Source organism: Mugil cephalus, chromosome 17, assembly GCF_022458985.1.
Source record: "Mugil cephalus isolate CIBA_MC_2020 chromosome 17, CIBA_Mcephalus_1.1, whole genome shotgun sequence".
NCBI lineage: Eukaryota > Metazoa > Chordata > Actinopteri > Mugiliformes > Mugilidae > Mugil > Mugil cephalus.
Genome location: NC_061786.1, coordinates 6,009,556 through 6,031,305, shown reverse-complemented (window position 1 = coordinate 6,031,305; position 21,750 = coordinate 6,009,556). Strand labels below are relative to the sequence as shown.

At 41.5% G+C, this 21,750-nt stretch overlaps 1 protein-coding gene across 2 annotated transcripts in view; it reads right to left on the bottom strand.

Moving 5' to 3' along the window:
* The window catches only part of lingo2b (leucine rich repeat and Ig domain containing 2b), a 42,468-nt gene extending 21,263 nt beyond the window's left edge, over nucleotides 1–21,205 (bottom strand). For both annotated transcript variants that reach the window (XM_047611913.1, XM_047611911.1), the window contains exon 1: nucleotides 20,911–21,205. The gene's annotated coding sequence lies outside the window, so the exon portion shown is untranslated. The remainder of the gene's footprint in view (nucleotides 1–20,910) is intronic.
* Between the last annotated feature and the right edge of the window lie 545 nt (nucleotides 21,206–21,750).

The window sequence follows — 21,750 nt, the reverse complement described above, 5'->3', positions numbered from 1 at the left end:
GTTTAGCAGACACAAAATGCTCTTTTGGTGCAGTTATAAATAAAATATGGCAGAACGGTCCCAAAATTATCTGCAAAGACACAACAATCAGTCTTTGACCCATGGCTGCAGTTTGACACCTGTGATGTTTTCTGCCATGATGTAACATTAGGAGTCATATTTCACATCTGTGTATGTTTTGGTCATTTGAATTTCCGTTCAAAAAAGGATATTAAAAAAAATTGTCTTTATCAGGCTCAAGAATGGATAAACAAAACTTTTCATTTTGTGTTACTAAAAAATCAAAAATAAAATCGGTAGAAGACAGAAACAAAAAAAAAAGCACACGTTTCTTCATATTTTGCAACTGCCAGAAGTTGCCATTTTCAAAGTAAGAGCACGTATGAGGGGGTAATGTGTTTCTGGTCAGAGCGCCCAAATATATGACTTCTATCTGTGGTTTCCCTAGCCCAGGCTATCATGTCTTTGGAACCTTACTCTGCGTGATTGTTGACATGGTAAAACAAGGCTTCTCATCTGCAGAAATCTCTGCACACATATCAGAGTAATCAGTGGCAGTTCTAGATCAAAATTACCAGTGGGGCCGAGGTGGGGCCAGTGTTTTTTCAGGGGGGCACATATAAGAATAAAACAGGGCAATACTTAAGCATTCAAAATGTTTAGTTAAAACAAAATACATTAAGTATTAATACAATAAGATAAATATTCTTTGTCTCAATAAACATAAAATAAAATGTGCTCAATAAGCCTTGAAACCATGTTTGTCTTTTTGTAAAATAAGATTTGTGTTTTTGCATAAAATAAAACTTTCTATCTGTACAATGACAATTTTTAATCTAAGCATTTAGCTACATGCAGAGTTCTTTCACAGCATGAAACGTAAATGTACAATCACGCTATCTTCATCTAAATCACACTCATCATCTCACTCTTTCTGTACAGTAAGGAGGAAAAATAGAAAGAAAAAAAGGATATAATGTCTACTCTCAGAAGGCTATTCGAGTTTTTCATGAAACAAGTAGGCTACATGCTGTTGGTTATTTCACCCATTTCCCAAACATGTCATCAACGCAATAAAAACGGATTACGGATAACGGACGGCTATGTCGTCCCTGACGTCACGATATTAAATCGTTTTCCAACTTTGGTCTCTTTGCAGTAATCCATGCAGGGCTGTTCACTTTAACATACAAACTTCTAAATTCGTGCTGCCGGTCTTTCAGAAGCAGGTAACACGTGTGTGTAGCATTTCAAGGAGTCCGTGTAGAACGCTCCGTCGCGTGAGTTCCGGTCTTCGAGCCACCGCGTGTCGCCGTAACAAATTAATAAATCTATTATCCGTTCAGCACAGGGACCACAACAGGGACCAGGAGCAATTTTACAGGGGCACTGGCCCCTGTTGGCCACTGTGTAAAACCGCCAATGAGAGTAATGTTAGCTAGTAGATAACTATTCCCTGATTATATGTAGTTATTTTTAGTTTTTTGACCTGAAATATGCGGCTTAGTTTTTCTGTAGTCATGTCGTCTTCCCTGAGACACACTCTTTTATTGCTTCGACAAACAACGATCCATGTCCTCCAACTTCTGTTATATAGTGTCGTACTAATACATGATCTTACTTCGAAGACAACAACTTCCGGTCGCACAATAAAAAAAAGTTTTTTATTTTTTGTCTTCAAACGATTTCATATATTGCTTTCAGAAACAGAAAATTAAAAGCAAGAAAAAAAAACATTTTCATTAAGAAAATGCTTTTAATTTTAAAATGAAAATTAATTAAGCTCTCTTTTTTTAAAAAAAACTTTAAATATATTTTTTGAAAGAAAAATCCAATGACCAAAACATACACACATATATACATATGGTTAAGATCTTAATTGCTTTAAGCCATGACTGAACCAAGTTTCGGGCTAGTCTAACCTGCAGAAGTGCTCCAGCATCTTCAGAGTGCCGACGATATTAACCGGTCAAAGCTCAGAAATGATAGGTATTCAATGTAAAGTTAGAGAGCCGCAAATCCGTCTGTAAATGTTTAACATTTTAACTTGGCAAATGGCTCAAAAGCTTTCTCAAATGGAAAAAACAATTTTCTTCTAATCAGCAGCGTTATTTTAGACACATATTCTGCCTAGACCTGCTGCAGTTCAACACGGATCATCACAAACAATCAAAGATGACTTTGCCTCCCAAAGGTGACTTGTCTTTAAGTGAAACTCTTTCTCCAGTCAGAGCGCTGGCTGCTGTGCACTTTTTTTGGCCAGCACCGAGAACCTGAGGCTCCCTGTGACTCCTGTGATGTGTTCACGGCCCATTGTGCACACATGGCCTTGGCGTGTGAGCATCAAATTGTGCGCGAGGTTACTGGATGCCTCCTCTGGATATTACCTGCCTTTCACTGCTGCCACATAAATGCCTGCCTGTGTTTGGCAAAAGTAAATTCTTTTGGGAACATAGCTGTCTTGAACCAGTCAAACATTCACTAAATGCACTGAAATCCCAGGCCAGCTCATATCCACATGCACGCTTAAATATTCCAAAAGAGTGCTCGGTCTGATATCCATTTGAAAGCCTAAGCGAGAAGGAAAATGGTAGGGCCTCAATGTGTGAGGCTGGAAGGAAGGAGAAATCCTATTATGGTGTTTAAACAAACCGTTTCCCCCCATGTAGTCATCTAAACGCCTGGTATCCTAAAAAGCAAATCCCCTGGGAAGCTGTTTACAAAAAATAAATAAATCCAGCAGAGAAAGCCGAACAAAATATCACTTTGCTCAACTACTTTTTTTCTTTGGCAAGGAGAAACGGCGCGCTTGTGCCCGCATGCGGCGCCTGAGCTCCGGCGTCATTACGAATCGTACAAATTGTGCCTTTCCGAAAGAAAAACAAGCATGTGCCAGGAAATCAATGCAGAGAAGCTGAGGACAAAAGGGGCCTCTGCCGCAGAGCCCGTGTCTTACACTGGATGGAGGACTACTGGTGGCACGCATCCATTAGCACCCCATCTATTTCCTATCAATGAAACGCGGAGGAGTGCGGTAAATAGTGGCAGCTGCTGCAGCCACCCGACATTTTTCTGGAAGTTAATAAATTTGCAGCGCTACCAGGGGTCCATTTTGATCACAGTGTTGGGGGTCTAAGGGAAGAAGAAGAAGAAGAAGATGTGCAATTTTTGCTTTTTCTTTGAAACTCTGCTTATCTTCATCCTGTAAAACAGCATGCAGTAGAGTAGCTTCAATTTACTTTTTTTTAAATATTTTTTTTTTAATAAAAAAGAAATGCACATCTGCGGATTAACGGTGTGTTTTTCTTGCCCAAAGGTTCTTAAAAACACCACCTGTACGTCGCCGTACTCACAAGAGCGAGTCGCACAACACAAAACTAACATTGATTGCCTTGTGCCAGAGATGAGTGGCGTCCCCCAATTATCACACAAGTACCACAAAAGCCCAGTGATCGAGCTTGTGTCCGCGCCGAAACACTCAGTGCACTTAGCCCGCGTCCTGGCAACCTGAGTACCACCCCGTAGTCCCACCCCCCACGCCCTCCCCCATCCCCACTTTAGCGCTCCATTAGCGCTGGTAAGTGGTCGGAAACATTACGACCACTTAGTTGCTCACAGAAATCATACTCTTACTTTTCAGAGAGCAGTTGGCGACGGATTGCCTAATTAATTTTCTTCTACATGTGCCTTATGTGGTGGGTCTGGCAGTGGCTGCTGTGCAGATATCTTAACGGAACGGCGGATGTAACGTTTTTGTGAAACTGAAACAGAACTACACTTGACAGGGATTTGCAAACTGGACATGCCTTGCGAAAACTAAAATCTAACCACGGCTTGCTTTTTTTCTGCCAACACTGGCTTCGGACTAGATAGCGTCATTAAGTTATTACTTAAAATGTCAGTAGCGAGTTATAATGGCTTGAATGAAGAGGGCCCAGTGCTCAAAAACACAAAAAAGGCTAAATGTTTTAGATGAAGCCAGAAGTGTAAGCTACTCTGTCAATGTTTTCATGTCTTAACAAACAGATATAATAACCTGATTCGTTTATTGTTTTATTATGAGCGCGTGCGCCCTCAGATAAAATACAGTGGAGGGAAATTAAACTACTTAGTGGAAAGGAAACTATTGGTATTGTGTAAAATTTTCTGTTCATGTTTTGCTTTGCATCAGTACAAATCTACCTATTTCAAGTCTACAACACTAGTTTTCAGATATCTGTGGGTTCTCTGACACGGGGTGTAACATCTCATCTCATTTCTTCCTCCGTACCACTTAATCCTGCGCTAGGGTCGCGGGGGTTGCTGGAGCCTATCCCAGCTGGTGTCGGGCAAGAGGCAGGGTACAACCTGGACAGGTCACCACTGAGACATACAACCATTCACACTCACACCTAGGGTCAATTTAGAGTCACCAATTAGCCTAACGAGCATGTCATTGCATGTTATTCAGTGTTTTTGTTTTTCTGAGTTTTTGCAGTGGGAAACTAACTTTTCTTTTCTGCTACTTTGATTTTTAATTATAGATGCAGCCGGATCCCTTTACGGCCCCAACCTATCTCTGGGGGAAGTCAGAAAGCATTCTGGAAAATGAACTCAGAATATAAAGTATAAAGCAAAGGAGCCAATTAAGAACAAATGGGTGTGAGCGGGGAAATTGCAGCACAAGGCCACTAAATATATTCGCTGACAGATATTGTACAACACTGCCAGTGTCTCACAGTGAAATCTCACAGCTCTCATGCGAGAACTTGAACTTGAGGAAAACGCGGCTAAAAAAGCAGCAGAATTCTCCTCGTGTTGAATCCTCCATGTCTAACAAATCCCACGCTGAGCCACAGAACGGGCTACGGCGCCATTAAAGGGGAGAAGGTTCCGTCACCTATGAAATCCAAAGCAACCCTTCCAGTTTGAGACATTTTTAGCGTCGGCGTACAATACTGTGGTTGATACAAGACGCCACTGTGCATTCTTCTTTATTTGCAAAAACAGGAAGTGATGCATGCGTAAGGTGCACAAACATCTGAAGACAGGAGATGAACAGAATGCAGGAAAATTTCTAGCGCTGTGGAAGTTCTTTCCTCCCTCCAGCTGATTGAGAAGAAAAGCATAGCTGATTTCTCCATAAAGTGACAAGGTAACACCCTGATTAGCACAGCAGCAATAGGGGCGAGGCCTACTGTGTACAGGAGGCTTTGATTGACAGGTCTAGTGTGGCGCTCTGTGTGAAACTGTTGAGACGGCTCCTGTATTGTTGAATGAATGAAGTGCTGACTGAAAGGTAACGTCTTCTGCCTCCATTTATGTCTTTCCTAAAACTTGTTGAATTCATGTTAATGTGTATATAAAGAAATTAAAAATTTGTGGGGGATTTATATATATATATGAAAAATGTCCGATCAACCAAAGATTTTACAATCCCCCTGCAGTACCTCTGCAGATCTCCTAGGGGTCGCGGACCCCCTGTTGAAGACCTATGTTGTAGATGTTGCTCTTTATTCTGGACTTGCTGCTCCTACAAAGAAATGTATTGATTCTGACTCTTTCATTCATTTAAAAGTAGTTTGTTTTCTATTCAGAGATGATGAACTTATAAATGGCTGCCATCTAATGGTGACTGGTGGTGTTGCCAAGCGAGTTTAGCAGCGGCAAAATAAAAATAAATACACGTTCACGTCATTGAACATATCGCCTTAGTCGTCATACGAACATTAGTGACACTGCCATCCTTGAGGAGATGCAGGTACAACGTGATAAACTTCAGGTTGGTTTAACTTAATTTGAGAGCTGCCTTAAATAAATAAGTAAACTCAACATTGAGAAAAGCTTTATTTCAACTCAGGAAGGTAAAATATATAAATTGCTTAATTATTGGCCATTTACTGTTTGAACCTCTGAGTTGAGATGACTTACTGTGTGACACTGTGCGTTAAATAAAATAAAACTTACTTTCACTTTAACTAACTATTTAACTTTTCAAGCTACATTAACTCTTGTTTTTAAGGCAGCTTTTGATATACTTTAAAAAAGATCTTCTATGATAATTACTACTACTATTTTTTTCAGTGGATTAATATTGCTAGCACACCAACGGTCACGGTCACTTCATGCTGATCCACTTGCCAATGAAAAACTCATTGTCAGGTTAGGTTGACGTATCGAAATTTCCATTTCGTTGCATTGGCTTGAGCCCTTAACTTTGAATGCAAAGAACTCATTAAATTCAGCTGAAATTTCTTAACTCATTATGTTAAGTCGATTTAAATGATAGAAACAAGCCAGGGTAAGTTATTGAGCCGGTGCCTTTTTTGCAGTGTAATGTTGCTTTAATGACCGTTGGCACCACTGATGACAAAAACTACCCATAGGTTATTAATTGGAGTTTTGTCAGAGAGGAAAAAAGTGTAAAAAAAAAAAAAAAGGAGGTAGAACGCATATTTATGACACCTGCTTGTTAACATGTTACAGACTTGTGGAGAAAAAGATAACAGGTTTCTAATGGTTGTACGCGTTCAATCACACTTCTTTTTTTGCACAGGGCAATGAGTGCTTTCTCACTGGAATTATAACAACATTAACACCTAATCTTAAATAACATGACACTGTGAGATGTTTTTTTTTTCCTTCATGTGTGAGTTGTATTCAGGACCTGTTCCATTCCATTCAGCCTGTTTCCATCCAGTGAAAAGTCCACTTCATGGTACAATTTCACAGAGAGGTGCGTGTAATACGCGAGTCGCAGGTTCCTGTTTGAACCCTGCTTGAGCTGTGGGTTTGCGCGAGTGTCGAGCAGGCCCGCTAACAGTGTGTGAAATAAGGGGACAGCCTTCTGCCGCTGCGGATTCGTTCCCAACGCTGCTATGCTAATTAATCCCCGAAAGCAGCTGACAAACACGGCAAGAAGGAAAGCGCGCGCCTTTCGCGGGATTAGGAAACGGCAACAAAGTCAGGATGTTCTCTTCAAAATCGCTCCGAGTTCACATGTAACATTCAGACGGCTCCGGAATATTTGCTCTGCAGAAACACGTCTTTCGCTAAAGCACTCTGTGCTCCTCCACCGTCACACAGTGAAACACTTCTGATTTATTCCGGTGTGTTTGCCAGCTGGATTCCAAGTGTCCTACAAATTCATTTATTTTGGAAAACCATCGTAAACAACTAATCACTTCGAAAATCTCTGGGCTCAAGCTAAAGCTGCAAGATGTTTATGTATAAACTGAGTCAGTCTAAATCTCAGTGTGGGGTTGTAACATGCAAGCTGGTGAGGTTCTGCTTTATTGTCTAAAAAATTGTCATTTGTGGAACATACGTATATTGTTAATTGAGAATTGATTTTTTTAGTTATTACAATTTCAATTGTGTTTCATTTGGATGTCATAAGAAATGTTTGGTTTAAGGGACATGAGATTATAATTAAAAGCTTTATGTTTGCAACAGAAATCATCAACGATGAAAGTGACTTCTCTTTTCTATCATGGGAACATTTTCTTTCTTCAGTATTATTGACACTTTTAGTTCCAATATTTAGATTTTCTCATTAGATGTGCTGTATTTGTAAAGAAGAGTTTGGCTTTAAATCACTGGCTACGTTCACATACGTGTATATAATAATAATTTTATTCAGCATACGAGAGAGATATTGCTTTAAGCTTGTAAGGTTGTGCTCAGAAGTGCTTTTGCCTTGTGGTAAATCAAACAATACAGGTTTGTGCACCTATAAAAATGAGTTATGGCTAAAAGGAAAATAATGCATATGTAGAATAAATAAGTTCCTTTGGGGACAAAATGTGCTCAAACATAAAGCAGAAAACTTGTAAAATTCATTGGTGGAGTTACACAAGTCCCGTATTTCTGCCTGAATATTACAACCGTTCACAAACACACTTTCTGCACACACACAAACTGGAATTTGTCACGCATGATTTATTGGAAACTGCGAATGTTGAAAGCATTTGCAAGCTTTTTTTATCGACAAACTTGTGTGAACCTGTGGCATCATCATCTGTTTTTCTACTCTTCCACTTGGTTTGAGTGGCTTAGCTTCCCCAGCCACAAGAAAAATATGTTAGTCTGGAGTCTCCCTGTTGAGAACTGGTTGTAACCCGGAAAAGATCCTCTGGGCCAATCCAGTTGTTGTGATGGGCTTTATGCGGTGATGGACAGAAGCATACCGGTGACATAATCATAGACTTCACCTGAACGTCATGGAGTTGAATTCGTTTTCAACAAAATGGCTCTGATTACTTGTAGGACTAGTCACTTCCATACAGAAGTATTTTTTCTCCGTATTGGTTGATGATGAGACTCGAATGACATGGTAGCAGGCTCATTCTTTTAAGATAAAGTGTGGGCTTAGTAAGGTAGAATATGGTGGAGGTCTGTTGCAGAGATAAACTGTGGGCTCTGTAGAAACCACATAACTGATGTGAGCTGGGAGTTTCTGGTTAACATCCTGCCAACTTTAACTTCCTCTGACTTCCTTCCTCTTTAAGGGCTCGTTGGTCCAGCGGTGTGGTTCCTTTGACACCACATCGTGTCTAAAGATCTAAAGGTCCCTGGTTCAATCTTGGGTTTCGGCAGGTATTCTGTTCTATTGTATCCCCAAAGAACCGCAAACCCTACCTCTCATCAGTACGAAAACAGGACTGTTGAGTTCCTCTTTAAAGTTCACCGTCTCTTGTCGCACCTTGCCAACTGTTTCACTTTTATTTTGCAGAGGCTTTGAGATTCTGCTGATGAGATTCCTGCTGCCACCGCAATACAACAGAGGTGCATGGAATTTGAATGAAATTACTTGGGCAGCTCCTTTGTCATCCTCCTCTCTGCCGGTCTTACACTGTAAATAAGTTTTCTGCTCAGCCGGATAAAGGGAAAATTATTGATGAAAAGTCATCTGCGGCTGTCTCGGCATCTTTGATATATTCAGGCCCTCAACCCACATCGGTGACACCAACTTTTTTTGCAACAAAAGTTCCACAGGGACATTTCTCTGTATATTAAGCATTTAAACTATTATTTTTCCTCTGGCTGACAGACTGGGAAGAACTACTCTCTCACGTGACTTTGTCTCAATGGAGGAAGTCACAATGAACCGTTATAATTACATAAAACAGCCTGAGATGAATTAACTCTTAGGTCATTTTCAGACTTTGCATTAAGGTCCAACCTGGGCAGTCCCATCCCAAGTGGCCAGCTTCAAGTACCTGCGTTCACACCTGGCATTAGAATGCACCCCCACGTGTGTCCCCAACCAGCACTTGAGATCCAATCTCAATTTCGTGCTCTGTATGCAAATCAACCCAGACATCGTTTGGAGTGCAGCTGAATATTGTAGCATCTGCTGTCTCTAATAGATCTCTGTCACTGTATCAGAATCACGAACAGCTGTTTGTCATGTTTGCACCATGACTTGAGGGGATGATACATATTTTGGAAGCTCTTTGTCACTTTAAAATCACACAGGCTAAGTTAATATTTATTCATTGATTAAAATTATTGTCACTGATATGCTGTTTGAAACAGTAAAAGTGCACACTTGGTGTAAGATAAGATTAATATTTAATGTATCATCAGTTTCAGTCTGGATAACGTTATGGGTTACATGGATGGATTAACTGAAATTACGTTAAGTTAATCATTATTTGGGGGATTCTTGTTACATGTTAATGCTAATGCTAATGCTAACGCAACGTTAGTTGTATGTTTCAGTCCAAACAGAAGTTGCATTTAAAACACCCTCCACAGTGGTTCCACTTACTTCTTGTAATATGTTTGTTGGAGAGGCTTCACTTTATAAAGATAGATCAAACTTCATCCCCTCTGTGTCCTTTGGTCAAATCGCCCATCCAGTGAGTGAGAGTGTAGGGGTCTGCGAATGTAGTCCCATCAGTCAGACGAAATAACACTCACAGTCTCAAAGAGCGAGTGTATTAGTATATTCTCTCAAATATGCATTTTCCTTGTCCATTCTTGCCAAAATAGTCCGTTGAAATATGCTAACCGGTGTTTACAGGCTATATTGTTTGAGAAGTTTTGCTTCTAGCTAAGCCCTGCCCCTCAAAATTCGTTGTGAAGGGGTCTATTGCATCAACAAGACCACGTCAATAGTTAACCACACCCAGATAGTGTCTTTTTTTAATGCCAGGAATATTTTAATAGACCTCCTTTTCAGGGGATCCTTTACAATAGTGGTTGTGTGTTTTTTTCCAAATAATTACGCAATTACCAAGTACACAAGAGCCCCTCTGTTCAGTAGGCCGTCTTCAATGTGACCGTCTTCGTGTGTTCACACTACCAAAGGAATGTGGTCAAATGTAACCCAGACCACCTCCGAATGTGGTCTGAGATTGGATCACTCAAGTGTGATCTCAATGCATCCTGGGTGAGTTCACGACTTTAAGATGGCCACTTGTGATCGGATTGCGGTAACGAGGTAATGAAAACAGAGACAGATGTTAAGAACAGTTTGAGGGTGGTTCACACATGTGGTGAATGCACATTAATGAGTCGGTGTACTCCTATCTACGCATATGATACCAGTAAATACTCCACACCGGAGAACTAAATTGACAAAAAAAAAAAAAAATCTAAAATTTAACTGAAAGGGAAAATACAACCTGAAATTCTAATTAGCTCACAAGAGCATATTCGCTCATTTTCAGACACAAAGAAGGGTCCAGCCATAGCAGGGCATGCAGAGCTGACGTTGTCAAGCTACAAAGCCATTGAAGCTGCCGAGCGACCCCCACGGCAAGGAGTGTGCTCTCAGACAGAGGATGAGTCGGAGCGTTGGCGTCCATGCAACCGGACAGATGAGGGGCCACAGGCTCCGCAACATGCAAGTCTGACGCTCAACTGTGGGCTTAATGGCCTTTGGCTCTATGAAGTGCTTTATAATGATGTGGAGGACGCATTAAGATGGTAGTTCACTGAGCAAGTCGTATCGACAGTGTCGTTACTACAGTATAGCAGGTGTTCTCTGGACGCGTCACTCTTTGGTTCCCCACCCCCAAACAACCACCCGGTTTAGAATCGCGCTTTGTCTTGTTTTTATTTGAGCTATTACTGCGCACTCCAGCGAAGACATCCTGCATCCTGTCGGCGAGGTGAAGAGAGCCATATTGACCATCTCAGATTGAAACAATATTTGTTCTGAAATGTGCAACAGCAGGCGGTCTCGCTCCCTCTATCATTCATGACAGGCAATCAGCAGTTGCTTTTATCACCGTGCATATGATGTCAGGAAATCAGTTTGATTTGTGCTTTTCTATCACGCCGCTGTCATTTATTGCACCCTAGCGATGCAGGTAGCGTGATGTGTACAATGACCATTTTTACTGGAATTTTATTTTGCAGTTTATAAAACCTTTTATGTTGCATGATAACAGACATGGGACTGAGGTCGTCTTACAATGTTCCACTTATCTTCACTGCTGCTGCAAACACATTAGAAAGTCCAATTGAAAATATGAAAGTTAGAGCACGGCCGCATTTGTTTCCTCAGGCTAAAAAATGGTGGGACTCACATTTTGCTATTTTTTAAAGTCATAGCATGTCATTTAGATCACGCTCCCACTCACCTATCACCGCTCCCGTTCTTTGTTTCTCAGGTTAACTTTATTTTACTCGCTGCTCTTCGAGGAACCGAAATGACATTCCAAAATGCCTCCCCGGTGACTTCTGGAATTGTTTCTGCTCGGTTATCTAATTCAGTTCAGGTCTTTATAACCTTCCCCTCGCCTATTTGTGCCTGCTTTTGTTTTTAGTTTCAAACACCGCTCCAGGCTTTTATTTCCTGTCACCTGCACAAATGTGTGATCCGTTTTACCCGCATGCATTTCGATCATTCTTATTGTATGTGTGACTAAAGTAAATTTGCAGTGGCAAAGACGGAGGGTGTCAGCGGGAGAGAGGTTGGGGGAGCTAATGATAGAATGTGGGCCAGATGCAGGCAGAGCTCCTGGAGATGCAGGGTTACGGACCTCACTGTTGAAATAAATACGAGAATAGAAAGAGATGAGGATGAGGGCGGGAGGGTGGGCAGGTACTCTGACATTCTCATATCAAATCTGGCTCTTGCCTTATGTCACATCTCATTCCTTTCCTCTCCAGTCTGTTTATAGCAAAGCCTGTCCATTGGCAAAGTCCACAGAAAGAATAGAATCAATGTCTTTATGCCATAATAAAAAATGTAAAATGTATACACACACACACACACACATATATACACTTTTTTTTTAACCTCATCTGGTCATTTCTGATACACAGTGGGAGTTAAAGGTAACCATTGGAGGTCTGTGGTTGCTGTTAATTCCAGATACTAGATTCAACTAAAAAAACTAATGGCCAAAAATATGTTTTTTCAATAGAATTCCCTCTATAAGTTACTGCTAATGTCACTAAAGTAAAAGGACTTTATTTTGCTACCACTGTAAACTACTACTAATTCAGCTAGTGAGTTAAGAAAAGTATAGCCCACAGTGTTGCTACAAATCCACCATCCATTTTACGAGTCCCCCATGACGTTATCCACTGGATCCCTGAAAAGAAGATTTGAAGCTCAGTGTATGGTGGCTCCGGTCATCGCCATCTTGGCGGTGGCCAGTCTACAACCATCTCCTAGTTAATTCAAAAATGAGAAAACAAATGGAGGTGAGACAGGCCATGGAAGACAGCTAGCGACCTGTGAGAGAATCCACCTGTTACTAGATGTGGCCACACCCTGTGTTTAGGCTGCAAAAACCAGTAGAGTTTACCAAACAGCACAAGGGAAAAAACAGTAGACCAGCAGACCAGAATACAATCCCCTTTCAAGAGATTTATATAAACAAGACTCAAACATCTCACATCTTGAGTGAGTTTGTGAAGTGTTCTTTTTCTATTTTTCTTGCTTGTCAGGCAATGGACAGCTAGCAAACTTTGAGGGCACCAACTTGTCTCTCAAAGCAGCCATGCTCTTAATTATGCAGGACTTTACGACACAGGAGACTTTATTGTCATTGTGGGTTGTAAAATAAAACTGTGTGTGCCCTAGAAAATTGGCTATGGAGATCAAAAAACGTGTTTATTTCAGCTCTTAGTTTTGGCATTTTAACACTGAGGCTTTTGGGGCCTCGAGTGGCCATTCAAGGAACTGCAGGTTATGTCCGCTTCATTTTTCAGGCCACTGCTACTGTAGCTTTTTGGCTAAGTCTAATTAAGTTGAGATACTGGGTATAAATTATAGTGGTCTAACAAAACACTTGTTACATTCTTAAACTGTGTCATTTTTCGATATTTAGGTCTTTAATTACCCAGGAAACTCTTCATTAGCTAACACTCCTCATTAACCAGGCCAAGAAAATTAAATTCATAGGGAACAGAATATCTCTAATACCTACCTGCACTACTGTGTCGATGAATTTAGTGTTCCTTTTATAGCCCGTGCTTTTAAATTATCTAGAAAAAATAATAATCTAATGGCAAACATCCTCTGGGTATGCCTCAGCGCCAGAGGAGGGGGAAACCCACGCTAACCTGAGAACTCCATTGTGCTGAAAGCCTTTTTCCCATTTTACTGGCGTCTCTTACAGGAGTGCGTTCTCCGGGGACCTGCCTGTTGCTGTGTTTTCTCATTTCTCAATGGGAAGGATGTGCGCCATTATGTGCTCTTGACATTGCTGGGAGCAGAACATGTTTAAATATAGCAGCGAGAGTGACAGACACTTATAAACATTTTGACTTTTAGCGCCTCAAAGGAGTTTTCAGTCAGTCGCCACGGCAACCGGGAGCCCTGATGACTGAGGTCTATAGCCTGCTGCCGTACAGGACAAAAATGACTGACTTGCATTAGGGCAACAAATAACCTGATAACTTATTAATGCAGTGCGCTGCAGTGAGTCGACACTGTTCAGGACTGCAGGACTGTCTTCAGGGCATGACGTGTGACATTTTACTGTCAATGAATTGATGAATAAGCCAGAAATCTGCAAGAAGTGCAGCAATAGGCTACTGTTCAATCACAATATTTTATGAACATAAGTATATTTATATTTATATTCCAGTTTATCCTGTTATATGATCTTTAATAATTATATTACTGAGTTAGTATTAAAGCTAGCTATTAGCTAGCTATTAGCTTGCAGCCACATAACTGGCTGATTCTGCTTTTCTTACAACGTTCTGACAGTGCAAAGTATTTACTTATTCAAGCGTTTAGTCACAGAGGAGTAACACATTGCACGCTAAAACTAAGATAAGATAAGATAAACTTTATTGTCTGTCACGAGTGACGGGAATTCGTCTTTGACAGGCTCATAAAAACATCAACAAACATTATAAAACAGAGAAAGAAATGCATACAATCACACTGCCTTCAACAAAGGAGGGGGCTGCTAACAGCAGCATGTGTCTATTTATGTTTGTCAAGTGTGGTTATTGCAGAGGGGATGAAAGATTTTTTTTTAAAAGATGTTTTTCCAGGCCAGTGGAACCTTATAGCATTTGCCTGATGGCAGCATCTGAAAGCAGTGGTGGAGGGGGTGAGAGGAGTCTTTTGTGATCAGGATAGCTTTCCCGGTCACAGATCAGCTGTACAGTTCCGAGACTGTACGGCTTGAACGCAAATTATTAAGTGAATACACTAATGTAGGCCATAAACAGAAATGTGTAACATTTTATTCCTTATATCTCTAATCATGTTAGTCACTGAAAACACACTAAGTCGGTTAAACTCACTCTATATGTTGAAGCTAATCTAATATAATGGACGTTACTGAGTTACTTGAAATTATATTTTCAGCAACTCTATAACAAGCTAATGAGCTTTGTGAATTAGCAATGCCACAGCATGTGCTAACTTTCTTGCTAATTGAAAATTAAATTTAATTAACTTGAGCAAAAGAATTGTGAGATAATCTTACCGGTAACATGCCATTTGGATTTCATTATGTAGAGTGTTTCAAATGATATAGAGAAAAAAAATACCTCCACAGGGAATTGGATAGTAAAACAACTAATTTGAGCAACAAGACAAATGTCATAATCACTTATGGCAGTTAGTCCTTTAAAGCTATTTCCACTACACAATATTGGAAACTAAACATCTCACTTCTAATGGCAGCCATTTTGTTGTAAACAAGATACAGTCCATGGCATTCTGTGCATTACCACTCGTAGCCCAACCCAAACAATTTTATTGGCTTTGATCTTTGCCAGGGCACACTCCTTTCCCAAAAGAGTGACTCCAGAAAGAAATTCTGGCTCACTTTCAGGCTGTGGCACATGCATAACATTTTTAGGTACGCATGTTTTTTCTATGTTGTGTGCTAAAACCAACTGGTAGCTAACTTATACCGCTTTCACACAGAGAACAGTGCATTTTCACAGGATTTTCTGGCCTGGATCAACGGATGACCCAGGACGATGCGGTATTTTCGCGGTGCGTTGAAGGGGCTTTATTGTGGATAAATCACTGAAAAGGGCAGAAATTCCTAAGAAAGGGAAAACATCTTTTCAAGATTAGTTACATTTAGCACATTCATGGAAGGAGCTGTTGTAACCTGCAGTAGCAGTGGATTTATGTTGTGTTCCTGTGTGTGTGTGTTCATCTAGGCTGACACCAGTACAGTGTATTGATTTCCTGATAAATGGCTCTGATACTACAGGCTTTCATTAAGAATCAGCTTCTTACGGTTGTCAACACTAACGGGTCTGGTGGAGTTTGATTGATCACATATTTACTTTAAAACTGGCCAATACTATGCTGGCTGTCTGAGAGAGGCCAACAGCCTGAATGGATCTGGATTATATAAGGATGAGGACGGCGCTGTCATTATTATCTCTGTCATTATGAACTGTGCTGTTTAGTATTGTGATAATTGTTATAATTATGTCAGTCATTATGATCATTCATTTTGTCAGGATAATTTAAAAGCTTCAGCGGTGTGATTTCTACACAGTTCCCCACCACTCACTTGTCTTTTGTCTAGGAAAGAACTGAGAATTTCCTTTTATCTATTTATTTATTTTTCACATTCCCACATTAATTCTTGATACTGAATCCCCTCAGAAAATAAAGCCGTAGCTACTGTTGGCAGCTTCGAGATAATTTTGGCTCTGGCATTGAAAAAAAAAAAAAAACCCATGTGGGTCGAGCCCTTGTGTGTGTTTACGTGTGAGAGAAAGAGCGAGAGAAGTGCGCGCTGGAGGAGGCGCAACATCAACAGCTGAGCAAAAAATAGGCTCTTTTGAGTGTTGCAGCATAATTCTGCTCTTGTGTGTTTCCCACGCACCACTGTTACATTTTAATCATTTGCAGGAGATGGCCGGAGTGGGGGGAGGAGGGGAGGGGGGTTGGGGGGGGGGGCCTTGAGTTTGTTGAAACGGCCGCCTACAGAAGCCTGCATCTGCAATGCTAATCACACTCCAGCGAAAGGGCCCCACAGACTAGCCTTGTCTTCCATGTCAGACTAAAAATTCGTCTCCAATAACAACCGAGCGCTCCGTAGCTCGCTGAATCCCTAATGTGCCGCTGGAGGGAGCTCACCGTCCTGTTACTTTGGGCGAATCTGTATTCATAATAGGGGCGTGGAGATTCATCAAGTCGCCATACTGTCTCATCATTCTGACCCCCTGCTCTGTCACGCTAGTCGCGTGTTGCCTGCTGCTTCTTAATCTTTTGTCTTTATTTAAACGTCTGTGAATTAAATCTATTCGTATAGCACATCTGACGGTTCAAGTCGGTTGTTTTACCATGTTGCAAAACGTCTGCATGAGCGCTATCATTAAGCCTCTTTACTTCTCCGTTTCATTCTCTGTTCATTACCTGTTGCTTCCACCTTCTTCTGCGCTTAATAGTCCTCTATGCTGCACCTTCACAGCTACAGAGCCTTTTAATTTGAAGTCCAGTCGTAAAAGATATTTATACCTATTGATATTTCACCACAGGGACCAAATATGCTCAGAATCTTACAGTATATTATAAGACAGATACTGTACAAGCCGTATTCTACGTTCCATATCTTCTCCAATGTGAAGTCACATTAAGTCAGAGGAGACTTTTTTTGCCACTCACAATAAACATGCAGATCCCTTAAGGCCCAGTGACCTGAAGGCCAGTTACTACCATCATATCTGAAACCCGAAGGTAAGCATCTGAATAAATTATGATACAATTTGCATTTTATTTGGAGCCATGGCATTTTTAGTTGTTTCTGTTCAACATAATTCAACAATATTTCAGGGTTTAAATATTAAAATCCGCAAGCAGACACTCACAATATGCATGAAATCCACTATAATCTATTGTGATGTGTTACTCGATTTGACTTATTATGGACCCACTTGGTAATGTCAAGTCCAGTGCTGCCTTATATAGTAATATACTGTGTTTGTGTTTTGGTGAGACACTCATACAACCGGGATTTGAGAGCTGCAGCTGAACAACATTTGCTTAATTATTTATGCAGTAGAAAAATTAAGATTCGCAGGGTAATTATTGAGCAATTAATGTCGCTCTGTGTAAATTTGCCAAATCCTTGTGGTAATAATGGTGTCGTTCAGCTGCTGGTTTATTGTTGTCGGGATGGCTGATTGTGGCAGAACGAGATCATATGCATGCAAATATCCCAAGAAGAAGGTTGACACCCCTCCAGGATATTGACTGTCTCATAATTTGCCCACATACTACAGGCTTTCATTGAGAATCAACGTGATTGATCAGAGGTTTGCTGTAAAATTCATCAATTGCGACCGGGTAACAATGACAAATGAACTGGATTACATCAGTGTGTGTTATACGGATTACTATGTTCAGCATCTGTGTTCAATGTGTAGCCTAGTATCTGGAGAACAGCTTCTCTGATACTTATAATAATTAAAGTGGATCGATTTTAGTTCTTTTTAGTTTGGTACAGAATAAGCTGACACCATTTGAAACCATATATATATATATGTATATACTGTCATACCACCGTATATAAATTTAATTCTGTTTTTATTTCCATTCACTAAATAAATTGTGGCCATTTTTTTTTTTTCATTTTAAAGGGCTTGTGCATAGAGTTCAATGCCACCTACTGGCGAGATTGGGAATTGCATGGGATTGATAACTGTTTTATTGTTTGGTTATTCATTGAAGTAGTGAGCCAACTCAAAATATGCACAGAACCACGCACAAGCCGAATGTCACACACATTTTATCAAGGATGCATCAGGAGGTTACTTGACTGAGTTTTGGATAGATAGGTATCACAAAATGAATTTTGCTGGCGCCATCAAGTAGGCTGCTGTTCCCATTACACAATGGATAAGTGTCCAACTTGCCAAGTTCAATCTAACAAGTACTGCATTCTTGTTATCACATATTGCGTATTGATGAAAGCCTGAACTGTTGACTCATTCCCTGCATATATAAGAAAAAGCTCATGCAAAGGTCCTAACACCACACAGTCCATTAGTTCCTAGTGATTATGCACTAATACGCAGCTTTCTGCTAATGGACATCACTAAATCCTACACAATGGTCCTTTAAAAACTCTTCTGTCATGACTTGTCTTGTTGATGTAATAATAATCTCGCCTCGCCACACACCTTCCTGAATCAAGTCTGTTGGGAAACTTTGGTGCATACCTCTCTCCCCTCATTTTTCTTCCTTATCTGCTGTCAACACAGAAATAAAACAATGTCTTTAGTCCACACTTGTTGCCGCAACATGTGGGATTTGTATTTTTATGAGAACATTCTTACTTTGTCAGTTCCAGAGTTTTTGGCATCTATTCCTGGGCACTTCCATTTGGTTTGATTGGATTTCTAATGTAATGGTAGCTAATACCCAGAAAAGAAGGCAGTCAAAGTAAAATGGAGCTCTAACGCCATAAACGTACTGAAAAACCCAAACACTGGCACTGCTCCTCTAAATTACTGGCACCGTGTGATGGAAGTAAAAGTGGCAAAAAGCAACCAGCTGGTTTGTGCGAAGTTACATGGATTGAGACGTCAACTCAGAAACGAGCGACAAGCACAAGAGGCTGTGGTAGTCAAGAATTTGGGCATTGTCGCGGCCGATTAAGACACAGGAACGTCAGTGGAAGACGCTCAAGCAAGTTTGGACACTTCCATGCACTTGATAATCGACGTGAAATCCTCCCAGGTGACAGAGGGACGACAAGCCCTGCCCGCTACTTCAAAGTGAGCAGAGGAAGTGGTGCGAGGACGGAGAGAACCCTGCCAGGTTTGGAGAAAACAGACAATAGAAGGTTGAGGGGCGGGAGGTGGGAGATGGAGGGAGGGAAGGAGGGAGGAAAGGAGGTGGCGGGGAGGGGGGCAATCCCACCTTTCACTCTTCCCTCCACCACCCTCTCCTCCATCCCCTCCCTCCTTCTCTCCCTTTACGAGAAACAGTTTTCGCCTCTCCTCTCATCTCTCATCCTTTCTCTCTTCCCCCCCCCCCATCTCTGTTCCTCAATGTCTCCGGGGACCAAACACACCCCTGACAGGTTGCCATGGAAACGCCTCTCTCACACACACACACACACACACACACACACACACACACACGCATTCTCTCTCAGTCTTGCAGCGGTAACGCCTGTATCCTCTTCTCTTTCTCGTCCATTAGCATCCCTCTTGCTCGGAGACAGCAGGGGCGGCACTTGTCGAAAAAAAAAAACAGGAGTCCTCCCTGACACCTGAACGCATTCATCACGTGACAAACTTCTAAAAAAAAAACAAAAAAACCTACCTTTAAACTCCATGTTTGTGATCAGTTATTTGCCACAGGTCACCAAACTATTTCCTGCCTCGTTTCCTTCCCAATTTACTTAATTATCTCCAGATATGGCTTACAAATGCATTTTCTGGCCATCTCCTCAGAACTTTGCTCTCCATTATGAAAATGGGGAGGGCCAGATTAAATTTGCACACAATCAGGCTGCCGTACAGCCTCAATTAATGGCCACGGAAGTCAGACAAGAGGCAGTGGCTGGAGAGTCCCTTGGCTGGAGCATAACTCATTTATAATTCACTCCTGTTTCTCATACTTGAGGTCAGGACAGGAGTGCGTAAAGTGAGGTGTTTTTTTTTTTTTTTTTGGGAAGGCACTCATCCGCATGAAAGGATGTATCTACACTATACATCATCCCCGCAGGCTTTTAGATATCCTGGACCACAAAAAAGGGAGAGAAAGGAGGGTGCAAAGATGAAAAAAAAAGGGACTGTTCCTCTGCTGCAGGGCCACTTCTTTGACTCACAGCTGAGCACCGGCTGCCAACTTCATATGGTGTCACCCACCACACCACCAGCACCATCACCACCACCTCGCTCAGAGAGGATTTTTATCGAACCAAAGTGTGTCGGTGTCATCATGTTATCCAGCGTGCTGCAACAATCTTAAGTGGGGGGAGATTCATTTTCTTTCCCACATCCACAGGCGTCAACTCATCCATTCACCCTGAACAGTTTCTGAAAAAAATACACACACACACGCAAAAAAAAGTCACACAGATGAGTTCCCATTCATCCCTCAACAACCACATCACCTCCCAAACGGTGGCACAGCTCTGCCTTCATTCATCACGAACACAGACCTCACGGGGACCTCATCAGGTCTCTTGTTCTTTCTCATTTATTTATATATTTATGTGATTTCCTCGCATCCACTTCCCCTCCCCTCCAAAAAAAAAAAAAAAAAAAAAAAAAACACCTCCTGCACAGACAACGCCTATACACCTCTGCTGATGAAACCAAGTGTCTTTTTGTTTTTTTCTCTCCCGCGAGTTAACAGCCAGTTAATGAGCGAGTCGTGAACATGAGAGATTTTCATTCATCTTGGCAACGCACTGACAGCAGCGGCAGCTCCAAAATATTTCAGTCATCCGTTTCTGGGGCTGGTAGTTTTACAGCAGCTGCTGGGAGAGGAAGTGTTGCGAGTCTTACCTTTTACCTGCTCCTCCACATCCCAAAATCCACCTTCACGTTTCCCATCACAGGGAGTCCAAGGCGCACACTCTAAGACGCACTTGCGCGGACTGTGAATGCAATCCCCTCTCTAAGTTGGTCTCCTTCCACTCTGTCTTCCATGGAAAAAAAATACTACCTCTATAAAAACAGCTTTTTTAATCTTCTTTCTTATTATTATTAATTTATTTTATTTTAAATCAGGATTTCTCTTCGGTTTTCATCCTTCCCTTCGGCGTCTCCAGGTTGAGCGAGGCATCGGCACCGCGCTAAGACGGCGTGTAGAGAGAGGGAGGAGAGAGAGAAAGAGATGGAGAGAGAGAGAGAGAGATGGAGAGAGAGAGAGAGTGGTGCGTCAAGCCAGCAGCGGCTGGGGCTATGGATGGGCTAGGATGGCCTCGCCTTCAAAATAAAAGCATAAAATAAGTCCAGCACCATGGAGTGTTGACCTTACCTAGCAGGTGAAGCCTAGCCAGAAATACCACTGATTAGTTTAACTGGTGATTCGAAACTGGCGTAGGTGTGAGTGTCTCTGTGTTAGCCCTGCATTAGGCTGGTGACCTGTCCAGGGCATACCCCGCCTCTCGCCCAATGACAGCTGGGACAGGCTCCAGCCCCCAGTGACCCTCTAAACACGCTGTTGCAGAAAATGAATGAATGAGGGATGTCAACACTCTCAGGTGTCTAAGTGAGCGTTGCATGGAGCTTTTGTGGAAACTGGACCAAACTGTATAAAAAAAAAAAATAACAGTAACAAACCCAAGACTCGATACAAGTGGACGAATAGTGTGGTGTGACATACCCTCAGTGGGTCATACT